We start from the raw sequence: 10,875 nt of genomic DNA on the forward strand, positions 1-10,875 counted from the left end.
CTAAGAAGCTGAGTGAACAGAATTAATTAAGATGCCTAGCCTAATCAACTTTGGGGTGGAGTCGGAAGACATGATCCCTGTTATTCAATATCAAGAGGGCTAGTATTTGGAAGATAAATTAGATTTGCTCTGCTTGGCCCCTCAGGAAGAAACTGAGGTCAACCAGTGGAAGACACAAGGAGACAGATTTTGACTTAGAAAGGAAAGAGAAAGGGAAGTTCATTACAGGATGTTCAGAGCTGTCTAGTGATAGAATGAGCTACCTTATCAGAAGTGAGCAGCCTGTCACTAGAAGTATGCATATAGACTAGACCTCCACTGTGTGGGCTTTGTTTTAAGCAACCTCTAAATCACTTATGTTGGTCTCTATTGTCTTTTACACACACACACACACACACACACACACACACACACACACACACACACACACACACACAGAAATGTATCCCCCACCATTCTTCAATCCACATTTTACCTAATCCTCCTCCATGAAGCCAGTCAGCCCTGATGACTCCAGGCCATGCTGATTTCTCCTTCTCTGACATCCTATAGCATTTATGGTCAGTACCATAGAAGCCCAGCCCTGGATCTTATCCAGTCTTATATCGCTCTTTTATTGTTTCTTACTGGTCATCTCCCCAATTTAAAATGTCCTTTAAGTCCAGGACCATATTCTTTGCCTCATGTGTGATCGACAAAAGTCTGGCGACATTATAAGGACTTTCTACTTCTCTATTCAACTAAACTTTACCTTAACGCACTGCACACAGTTGTCCTATAGTCTTTATGTCCCTTTTCTTGCTGTACATAAGACTACATCTGGGGCCAGAGCCAAGATGGAGGAGTAAAGACAGGGACTCACTTGAGCTCTCCCCAAATCCCTCCAAATACCTGTAATAATGACTCTAAACAAATTCTAGAGCAGCAGAATCCACAAAAAGACCGAGTGAAACAAATTTCCAGTCTAAGACAACCTGGAAGGTCAACAGGAAAGGTGTATTGCACCGGGCTGAGAGAGGAACACAGTTCAGCACAAACCACACCAGCACAGACCAGGTCCCAGTGAACTGAGAGCAGACCTCAGGGGACTGAATCACAAGCACCTGAGGCGGTTTCCACACTTCTCAATCCACAGATGCCAAAGACAGCTTAGAAGATCAGAAGAAAAGCTCTGTAGACCTGGGTAAAAGAGGAATGCAGTCAAGCCCCAGGCCCAAAACACCCCAGCAAACCAGGAGCAAGGCTTGGGAATAACTCAATCAGCAGCGACAGCCACAGCAGCTGCTTCCAGAGCTCTCAGTCTACAGGTGGTAAGGGGATCAAACAGCCAGTTAGAAGGAGATTGCAGGGGTCTCTGCTGGCACTGAGGTAGGACCCTATTGCTTTGTCCATACTTGGATCTGGATCACAGTCCTGGGTGGCAGTCCTAGGGCAAGGAGGAGCACTGGCATAGCAAAGCTTGTGGCATCAGTGGAAAGGAGACCCTCATCACAGTTCCAGGGCAGAAAAGAATGCTTGCAGTCACTCACAAACCAGAGCACAGGCCAGGAGAAGTGTAAACATCTCTCCTTAGAGCACACCACCTTGGAAGAACTGAAAACTTACAGGTCTCTAGAAGTATCTCTGAAAATAGTTACACAAAATCCCTGAAGCTTGGGATGGTACATCCTCCACACTAGAAGCAGAGCCCTACCTTAACAAAGAGTCAGAAAATCAAATAATTGGCTGGGAAAATGAACAATGAAAAAAAACTCAGACTATAGAAAACTGACTTTGGTAACAAGGAAAATCAAAACGTACACTCAGAAGAAGACAACAAAGTCAAAGCTCCTACATACAAAACCTTCAAGAAAAATATGAATTGGTCTCAGGCCATGGAAGAGCTCAAAAAGAATTTTGAAAATCAAGTAAGAGAAGCAGGGCAAAAATTGGGAAGAGAAATGAGAGTGATGCAAGAAAATCATGAAAATGAGTCAACAGCTTGCTAAAAGAGATCCAAAAAAATACTGAAGAAAATAACACCTTTAAAAATAGACTAGACCAAATGGCAAAAGAGATCCAAAAAGTCAATGAGGAGAAGAATATTTTTAAAAGCAGAATTGGCCAAATGGAAAAGGAAGTCCAAAAGTTCACTGACAAAAATAATTGCTTCAAAATTAGAATGGAGCAAATAAAAGCTAATGATTCAATGAGAAATCAAGAAATTATAAAACAAAGCCAAAAGATTGAAAAAATAAAAGACAACGTGAAATATCTCATTGGAAAAACAATTGATCTGGAAAATAGATCCAGGAGAGATCATTTTAAAATTATTGGACTCCCTGAAAACCATGATCAAAGAAAGAACCTAGACATCACCTTTCAAGAAATTAGCAAGGAAAACTGTGCTGATATTCTAGAACCAGAGGATAAAATAGACCACTGATCACCTCCTGAAAGAGAATGCAAAATGAAAATTATAGTCAAATTCCAGAGTTCCCAGATCAAGGAGAAAATACTACAAGCAGCCAGAAAGAAACAACTTGAGTATTGTAGAAACACAATCAGGATAATACAAGATTTAGCAGCTTCTACATTAAGGGATCAGTGTGCAATCAATGCAGGAGAGGAGGGGAGGTTGATATTCAATGACAGAGAGGAATTTAATGCATTCTTGAAAAAAAAAACACCCCAGAACTAAAGAGAAAAATTGATAAGAGTAAGAGAAGCATGAATAGGCAAATGGGAAAGAGAAACCATAAGGGACTTATTAAAGTTGAACTTTTTATATTTCTTCATGGAAAGATGATATTTGTAACTCATGAGATCTTTCTCAGTATAGGGTTGTTAGAGGGAATATATATAGACAGAGGGCACAGGGTGAGTTGAATATGAAGGGATGGTATCTAAAAAATAAAATTAAAGGGTGAGAGAGGAATGTACTGGGAGAAGGAGAAAGGGAGAGATAGAATGGGATAAATTATCTCACACAAAAGAGGCAAGAAAAAAGCTTTTATGGTGGAGAGGAAGAGGGGGGGGATGTGAGAGGAAATGAGTGGATTTGGATTTGGATTTGGCTTCAGGAGATAATAACAATCACACTAAAGTGGGTATGGAAATCCATCTTACCCTACAGGAAAGTAGGGCGGAATGGAATGGGGGTGGGGGGGGTGGAAGGGAGGGAAGAATGGGGGAGAGAGTAATCAGAAGTAAATATTTTTGAGGAGGGACAAAGTGAAAGGAGAGAATAGAATAAACAAAAAGTAGGATAGGATGGAGGGAAATATAGTCTTTCACAGCATGACTATTATGTAAGTGTTTTGCATGACTACACCTGTATAACCCATATCGAATTGCTTGCCTTCTCAATGAGGGTGGGTGCAGAGGGAGGAAGGGAGAGAATTTGGAACTCAAAGTTTTAAAAACAAATGTTAAAAATTATTTTTACATGCAACTGGGAAATAAGATACACAGGCAATAGGGTATAGAAATCTATCTTACCCTATAGAAAAATAGAAGGGGAAGAGGATGAGAGAAGGGGCAGGGGAAATAGAAGGGAGGGCAGATTAAGGTAAGGGGTACTCAGAATGCATGCAGTCTTGGGGGAGGGGGAGGGAAGAGATGGAGAGAAAATTTGAAACTTAAAATCTTGTGGAAATGAATGTTGAAAAATAAAAATAATTAATTTTTTTAAATCATTATATCTGTAGTTAGGACTTTTCAAGCTGCAATGCTTTCCTAGTAAGTGAATTGGTCAGACTAGCTAAAACTGTATCCAGGGAAAGCTGTAACTCTTTAAAAACAAAGGCCCTGTTATCTTTTCAAAAATCATGCCTCATGGTCATTCCCCTTGGCAATGATTGAAGCCATTTAGATATAAAGACACATTAAGATACTCAGCTCTTTTACTACTGGGTTTTTTTTTCCCAGTCTGCTTACCTAAGCAATTTATTGCCTGTGATATTTTATTTTACTGCTGAGAACTGCTGAGATCTTTCCCTCTTTCCAAAAAATTAAGATATGCTCCCCTAGGCCTGAATGAAACCATTTCTATTTGTTTCCTTTTAATTTTATAACATTCTAGTTCCTGGGGTTACAGGTAACAAACTTTTGCATCCCAAAAACATTCTGGTCTATCACTCACCATCCTACCCAGTAGACCTTTCCAGTATAAAGCAAGGATGCCGCTGAGATATATTTGGTGCCTGGGTCTCCATCTGCAGCGCTGCCACACAACCTTTGATGTTTTAACCTTTCCAACACACACACATCTGAACTCTCTGGCCTTTATGCTGCCCAGAAAGGTGATAGAGATGTACTTCAAAGCCTAGTTTTAGAAGAAATTCCTGTCCCATATCCAGCCCTCCTGAGACCTTTCCCTTTCAATAAATCCTTTTGTTGTAAGCAAGTGCTGTGCCTGTGGTCTGTTTCTTTACTCCCTGGGTGTGATCATTTAAGCACAAAATCACTGAGGGAATAATTGCCATTAAATATAGGGGGGAAAATATGAAGAGAAGAATCTGATCAATTCCCCCTTTAAATTATCTCCTATAAACACTCAAAGACAACCCTAATTCATTTGGTCAAAAAAAATGGGGTATTAAATTATTAGGGGTATTCAATAAAGTCTTTCTGATACATTGCATTGGCAAAATAAAAGCGAATATCCACCAAAGCTTTTTAAAAGATTTCCTTGGGATTTTTCAAATGCTCTAGTGACAGAACCATGGATTGTAAGGAATCAGAGAAAACTAGAACCTGGCTCAGGGAGATGGTCCTGAACTCACACATGAATACCAACCTCTTTATCTTGTAATGGGGGAAAGATTCAAAGAAGCCCAGTAACTTGTCCATAAGGGAGGAAGGGTCATTTCTGAAATTTGAATCCATATAATATCCGGATTATCTGGATTTCAAATCCTGAGCTCTTTCCTAGGTTCTCTGACTCCAAATCCTCTTCCTTGGTTTTTGACTGTTCTGATGTGGTACAGGCTCAGGATCCCCCTTGAACACTACTTGAATCTTCCTACTCAATCTGGCATTCACCTGAGGCTACAAGCCTCTCATTATCACTACACCCAGTTCTATTACCTTTAACCTAGCCTAGCCCTCCATTGTCTGTTATCTCCAGATCACCTTCAGCTACTTCCCACCCTTGGTCCTATCAATACCTCATTTTCTTGGTTCCTGGCTTCTGATCTCTAGTCACCCCAGCCTACTGGCCCCTCACATCAAGACCCTCCCTAAACCCCTCCTCTAGTCACCCCAGACTCCTTGACCAACCCTAGATCCCTCTCACAGTTTTCTGTATATAAGATCCATCTTGTTTCTATGAATGTGCTCAGATTCAATCTGTCTGGCTTACTTTAGTGACACAAATGCTCAGATTCCTACCCAGTATGGTGGATCTTTAATCAACCTTGTTTTTGTTTGGCTGAAAGAAGTTCATTTCATTCAGGCAGAAACTATGTGTTGCTATTTTGGGGTCCCAACACCCCTAAACCTCAATATTCGCAGAGCCTGAGAAGCTGCAAATGTCAAGATAGAGTAGGGTCTTGAGAATATAAATCAAAGTCTATCTAAGTATTCTGCTGAAATGATGTGCAAGTGTACACAGGCCCATACCAGAAAAGGGACAGAGAAGAAACACATATGTGCTAAGTCCAAGACACAGTCCCATGCTAGATCTAACCCTAATCTTTTCATCAGGTCATTTGATAAAAACCTTTGTACTAGTCCCACTGACTAAATGGAGATGTTGAGGTTTAGAGGAGCTGGGGACCCTGAAATACCAACATGCCAGGTCCTGCCCAAATGAATTCAACTCAAGCCTTCTTTCAGCCAAAGAAAAACAAAGTTTGTTAAGGATCCACCATATTGGCCAGACTCTTAAGAAATCCCATCATTGGCTAGACTCCTAAGGAATCTGAGCATTTGTAACCCTAATGTCAGCTAGCCAGATTGAATCTGAGCACTTTAGGAATAAGAGTGAGAAGTAGCTGAAGTCTACCTGAAGATAAGAGACAATGGAGGGCTGGGCTGGGCTAGATTTGGGCATAGATAGATTTTGATAGGATCTAAGGCCAGAAGTAGCTGAAGAGACATCTTTTTAATGGGCCTACTAAAGAACATACATATTTCTTTGCACTACATGCAACTTTCATGAAAATTGAATGTATATTAGTACAGTGAGATATTGCAAACAAATGTAAAAAGGTAGAAATAGTAAACATATCCTTTACAGACCATAACATTCTAAAAATCTAATCTTAGAAGAAATTCAGAGACCACAAACAAAAGACATATCCAAATGAAGTCTTAACAATGAAATTCTAATAATAAGCAGATCAGTGAACAAATCATAGAAGCAATTAATAATTATGTGAAATAAAATGATAATGATCAAACAGCATACTAAAAATTTCTGGCATGCATCTAAAACAATTCTCTTTAATGGTTTTATTTATTTTTAGATTTCAACATTCATTTCCACAAAATTTTGAGTTCCAATATTTCTCCCCATCTCTCCCCTCCCCCCACCTCATAACACCTTGCATTCTGATTACTCCTTCCCTCAATGTGCTCTCCCTTCTATCACACCCCACCCTTCCCTTATCCCCATCTTCTCTCTTTTCTAGTGGGGCAAAATAAATTTCTATACCCCATTATCTATGTTTCTTTTTTCCCTGTTATATGCAATAACAATTCTCAACATTCATTTCTAATACTTTGAATTCCAACTTGGCTCCCTCCCTCCTTCCTCACCCATCCCCACTGAGAAGGCAAGCAATTCAATACAGGCTATATATGTGTCGTTTTGCAAAAGACTTCCATAATAGTCATATTGTATAAGACTAATTATATTGCCCTCCATCCTACCCTGTTCCTCCTTTTTTTTCCAGTTCTCTCATTTGGCCTAGTCCTTTCCCAAAAATGTTTACTTCTAGTTACTCCCTTCTCCCAGTTGCCCTCCCTTCTATCATCTCCCTCACCCTGTTTGTCCCCTACTTTCCTGTAGTGTAAGATAGATTTTCATACAAAATTTAGGGAGCAGGTTATTCCCTCCTTAAGCTATATGTGAAGAGAGTAAGCTTCACTTTTCCCCTCTCACCTTCTCCCTTTTCTCCTCCATTGAAAAACATTTTTCTTATCTCTTTTATGAGTGATAGTCTGTGCCAGGCCTAGAGGCCTGTGGGCTACCCGAGTCTTCTTACCTCACCTCCCGAGGTCTTCAGCTGGCCAAGCCAGATGCTCGTATGAGAGAAAGGACGTTCCAGAGTCGAACAAGGGTTGAGCTTTATTCAGGGTTCTGGTTACAAGTGCAGGGGAATTCTTCCTTAGGAGGGAGAGAAGAATCTCCCAAGGAGGCAAAGATCTTACAATAAGAGATTGGAAATAGAAGTGTAAGTGGGGAGAGAGGGGGAGGGGAGAGCGGAGAGAGGAAAAGCGGAGCCTTCTGTCCTCACCCATGGCCCCTCCTCCCAAGAGCGCTTTCAGGCTTTCCTGATCCTACTTAAGCTCTCCAGCCGCATAGTTTGCATCTGAATACCGTGCTGTTAGATAACAATAGTGTGCCCAGATCCGGGACAATCTTGAGGGTGGGGAGAGCTCTCTCCCATCACGTTTCTCACGGGAAGAGGCGGAAATACACGAGATAGCTCGGTTCACCTCGATTCCCAGTCGTTTTCTGGGGGGCCTCGTGAGAACTCTAAGATTTAGAAGTTCCCACCTTTACCCGCCAGAGACTGTCCACATGGAATTGAGCTTCCATCCCCAGCAAGTCTGCTCCATTCCATTTCTCCCTTTCTCCTCCCAATATTTTCCTCTCTTATCCCTTAAGTTTATTTTATTTTTTTATCGATATCACCTCTTCTGATTCAACTCAACCTGAACTCTGTGTGTGTGTGTGTGTGTGTGTGTGTGTGTGTGTGTGTGTAATCCCTCCACCTATCCAAATACTGAGAAAAGTCTCAAGAGTTACAAATATCTTTCCGTGTAGGAATGTAACACCTCCTGGAATGTAAATATGTAAATAGTAAATAGTTTAGCTTTAGAAAGTCCTTTATGATTTCTCTTTCCTGTTTACCTTTTCATATTTCTCTTGATTCTGGTGCTTGAAAGTCAAATTTTCTATTCAATTCTGGTCTTTTCATCATGAATGCTTGAAAGTCCTCTATATCACTGAATGACCATTTTTTCCCTTGAAGTATTATACTCAGTTTTTCTGGGTAGGTGATTCTTGGTTTTAATCTCAGTTCCTTTGACTTCTGGAATATCTGATTCTAACGCTTCGATCCCTTAATGTAGAAGCTGCCAGATCCTGTGTTATCCTGATTGTATTTCCACAATACTCTAATTATTTCTTTCTAGCTGCTTGCAATATTTTCTCCTTGACCCTGGAACTCTGAAATTTGACCACAATATTCCTAGGAGTTTCTCTTTTTGGGTTTCTTTCGGGTGATCAATGGATTCTTTGGATATTTATTTTGCCCTCTGGTTCTAGAACATCAGGGCAGTTTTCCTTGATAATTGCATGAAAGATAATATCTAGGCTCTTTTTTTGATCATGGCTTTCAGATAGTCCCATAATTTTTAAATTGTTTCTCCTGGATCTATTTTCCAGATCAGTTGTTTTTCCAATGAGATGTTTCACATTATCTTCTATTTTTTTCAATATTTTGGTTTTGTTTTGTAACTTCTTGGTTTATCATGTAGTCATTAGTTTCCCTTAACTCCACTTTCATTTTTAAAGAACTATTTTGTTCAGTGAGCTTTTGAACCTCCTTTTCCATTTGGCTAATTCTGCTTTTTAAAGTTCTCTTCTCCTCATTGGCTTTTTGGACCTCTTTTTCCAATTCAATTAGCCGATTTTTAAAGGTGCTATTTTCCTCAGAATTTTTTTGGGTCTCCTTTAGCAGGCTGCTGACTCACTTTTCAAACTCTTCTGTGGCCTGAGCCCATTTTATATTCATTTTGAAGGTACTAGAGGCAGAAGCCTTGACTTCCTTTGGCATTGTTCCTCTTCATCTGAAAGGATGGAAGGAGATACCTGTTCACCAAGAAAGTAGCCTTCTATGGTCTTATTTTTTTCCCTTTTTGGGGCATTTTCCCAGCCAGTTACTTGACTTCTGAATCCTTTGTCAAGAGGAGGGGCCTAGTGTTCCTCCTCCCTCCAGGACCATGCTCAGGGCTGAGGTTCATATCAACTGCTCAATTCCCCCAGGGACTTTAAGCTGAGCCACTGGGACATTGGACTCAGGCTACTTCCATGGCCACTATAGCCACCTGCTGCCCACTACAGCTGCTGTTACTGCCACTGCCTCTGCCACCACCTGGGGCCAGTGCTGGGGGGACCCTGCTCCCCTCTCACCCAGCTGGGAAAGCCCTCCCACACTGACCTCTGAAGCTTTCCTTGTCACTTGTGGGTTAAGGGATCTGGGACCTTCCTGGCTGGGGATTCTTCCCCAGAGGCCTGTTCCAGTCCTGTTCCTCCCGGTGCTGTGTGGCCAGGACTGGGCTCCACTCGGCTCAGCGTCCCATGGGATAAAATTTTCCTGTTGTCCTTACAGGTTACCTTTGGCTGGAAATCTCTTTCACTCTGTCATTCTGTGGCTTCTGCTGCCCTAGAATTTGTTGAGAGTCATTTTTTACAGGTATTTTGTGGGCTGTGGGGGAAGCACTAAATTATATGCGTCCTAAAACAATTCTCAAGCAGAAAATCATATTCTTACAAAACATATATTAACAAAATAGAAAAAGAGAGTTTGATGAATTGAATATGATTTTTTTTAAATTAGGAAGTCAGCAAAAAAGCAAATAAAATTAACATAAAAAAGAAAATATTTTAAATTAAAGAAGAAATATAGAAATAGATAAACTGAAATAGATACAGATAATGTAGAAATAGACAAACTGAAAACTAAAAGGATTATGGAAATGGTAAGTAAAACTAAAAGAAGAAAATTGAAGAAAATTATAGAAATGATAAGTAAAACTAGAAGAAGAAAAATTGAAAAAAATCAATAAAATTGACAAGCCTTTAGCTAATCTGATTAAAAAGAAGAAAATCAAATCAACAAAATAGCAAATAAAAATAATCTAAGGGTTTCAGTGGGTTGCTAGCTTAAAATGTATCAATTCAATTCAAATTTTATTAAGCACCAGCAGTGGGCCAGTTACCAGAGACATCAAGACCAAATCTCTAAGTAGTTTGTATCCTAATGGAGCAGAACAAGATGTATACATAAATATATACATGATAATGTGAGGAAAAGATAAAAAACTGATAACTAAGTTGAGAGTGAAGAAGGGAGATGGATCAGGAGCGAGAGCCTGAGCTGAGCCTTGAAAGGATTCTAAGAGATAGACATGAAGAGGGAGGTCGTTACAGATATGAGAATCAGACTGTACAAAAGGATGGAGATGGAAGATGTCATAGACTGACTGAATGAAGGGAAGCACAGAGCTCCATAGCAATGAAAATGATAATGACCCTGTCCCCTATCCTGGTTAGACTGCACATAAAATACTGTGTTAAGGGCCAGAAGACATCCTGAAAGGGAATAAGCATTTGTACTGTGCTAAACATTTTACAAATATGATCTCATTTGGTCTTCATAACAACCCTGCAAGGTAGGTGCTATTATTGGCTCCACTCTGCAGTTGAAGAAACCAAAGCAAACAGCAAACAGTGTCACACAGCTAATAAGTGTTTGAGGCAGGATTGGAACTCAGGTCCTCCTGAATCCAGGTCTGGTGCTCTATGTGCTCTATGTGCACCACCTAGCCACTCAGAAGAGGAAAGACAAAACTGTAGGAACACTACACTATTTGAAGATCAAACAAAGTAGCTGAGGAGGTTCAGCCTGAAAGACACGGGGTCAAGCTGGCAGACAT

This window comes from Notamacropus eugenii, chromosome 1 (genome assembly GCF_028372415.1).
Source record: "Notamacropus eugenii isolate mMacEug1 chromosome 1, mMacEug1.pri_v2, whole genome shotgun sequence".
Taxonomy (NCBI): domain Eukaryota; kingdom Metazoa; phylum Chordata; class Mammalia; order Diprotodontia; family Macropodidae; genus Notamacropus; species Notamacropus eugenii.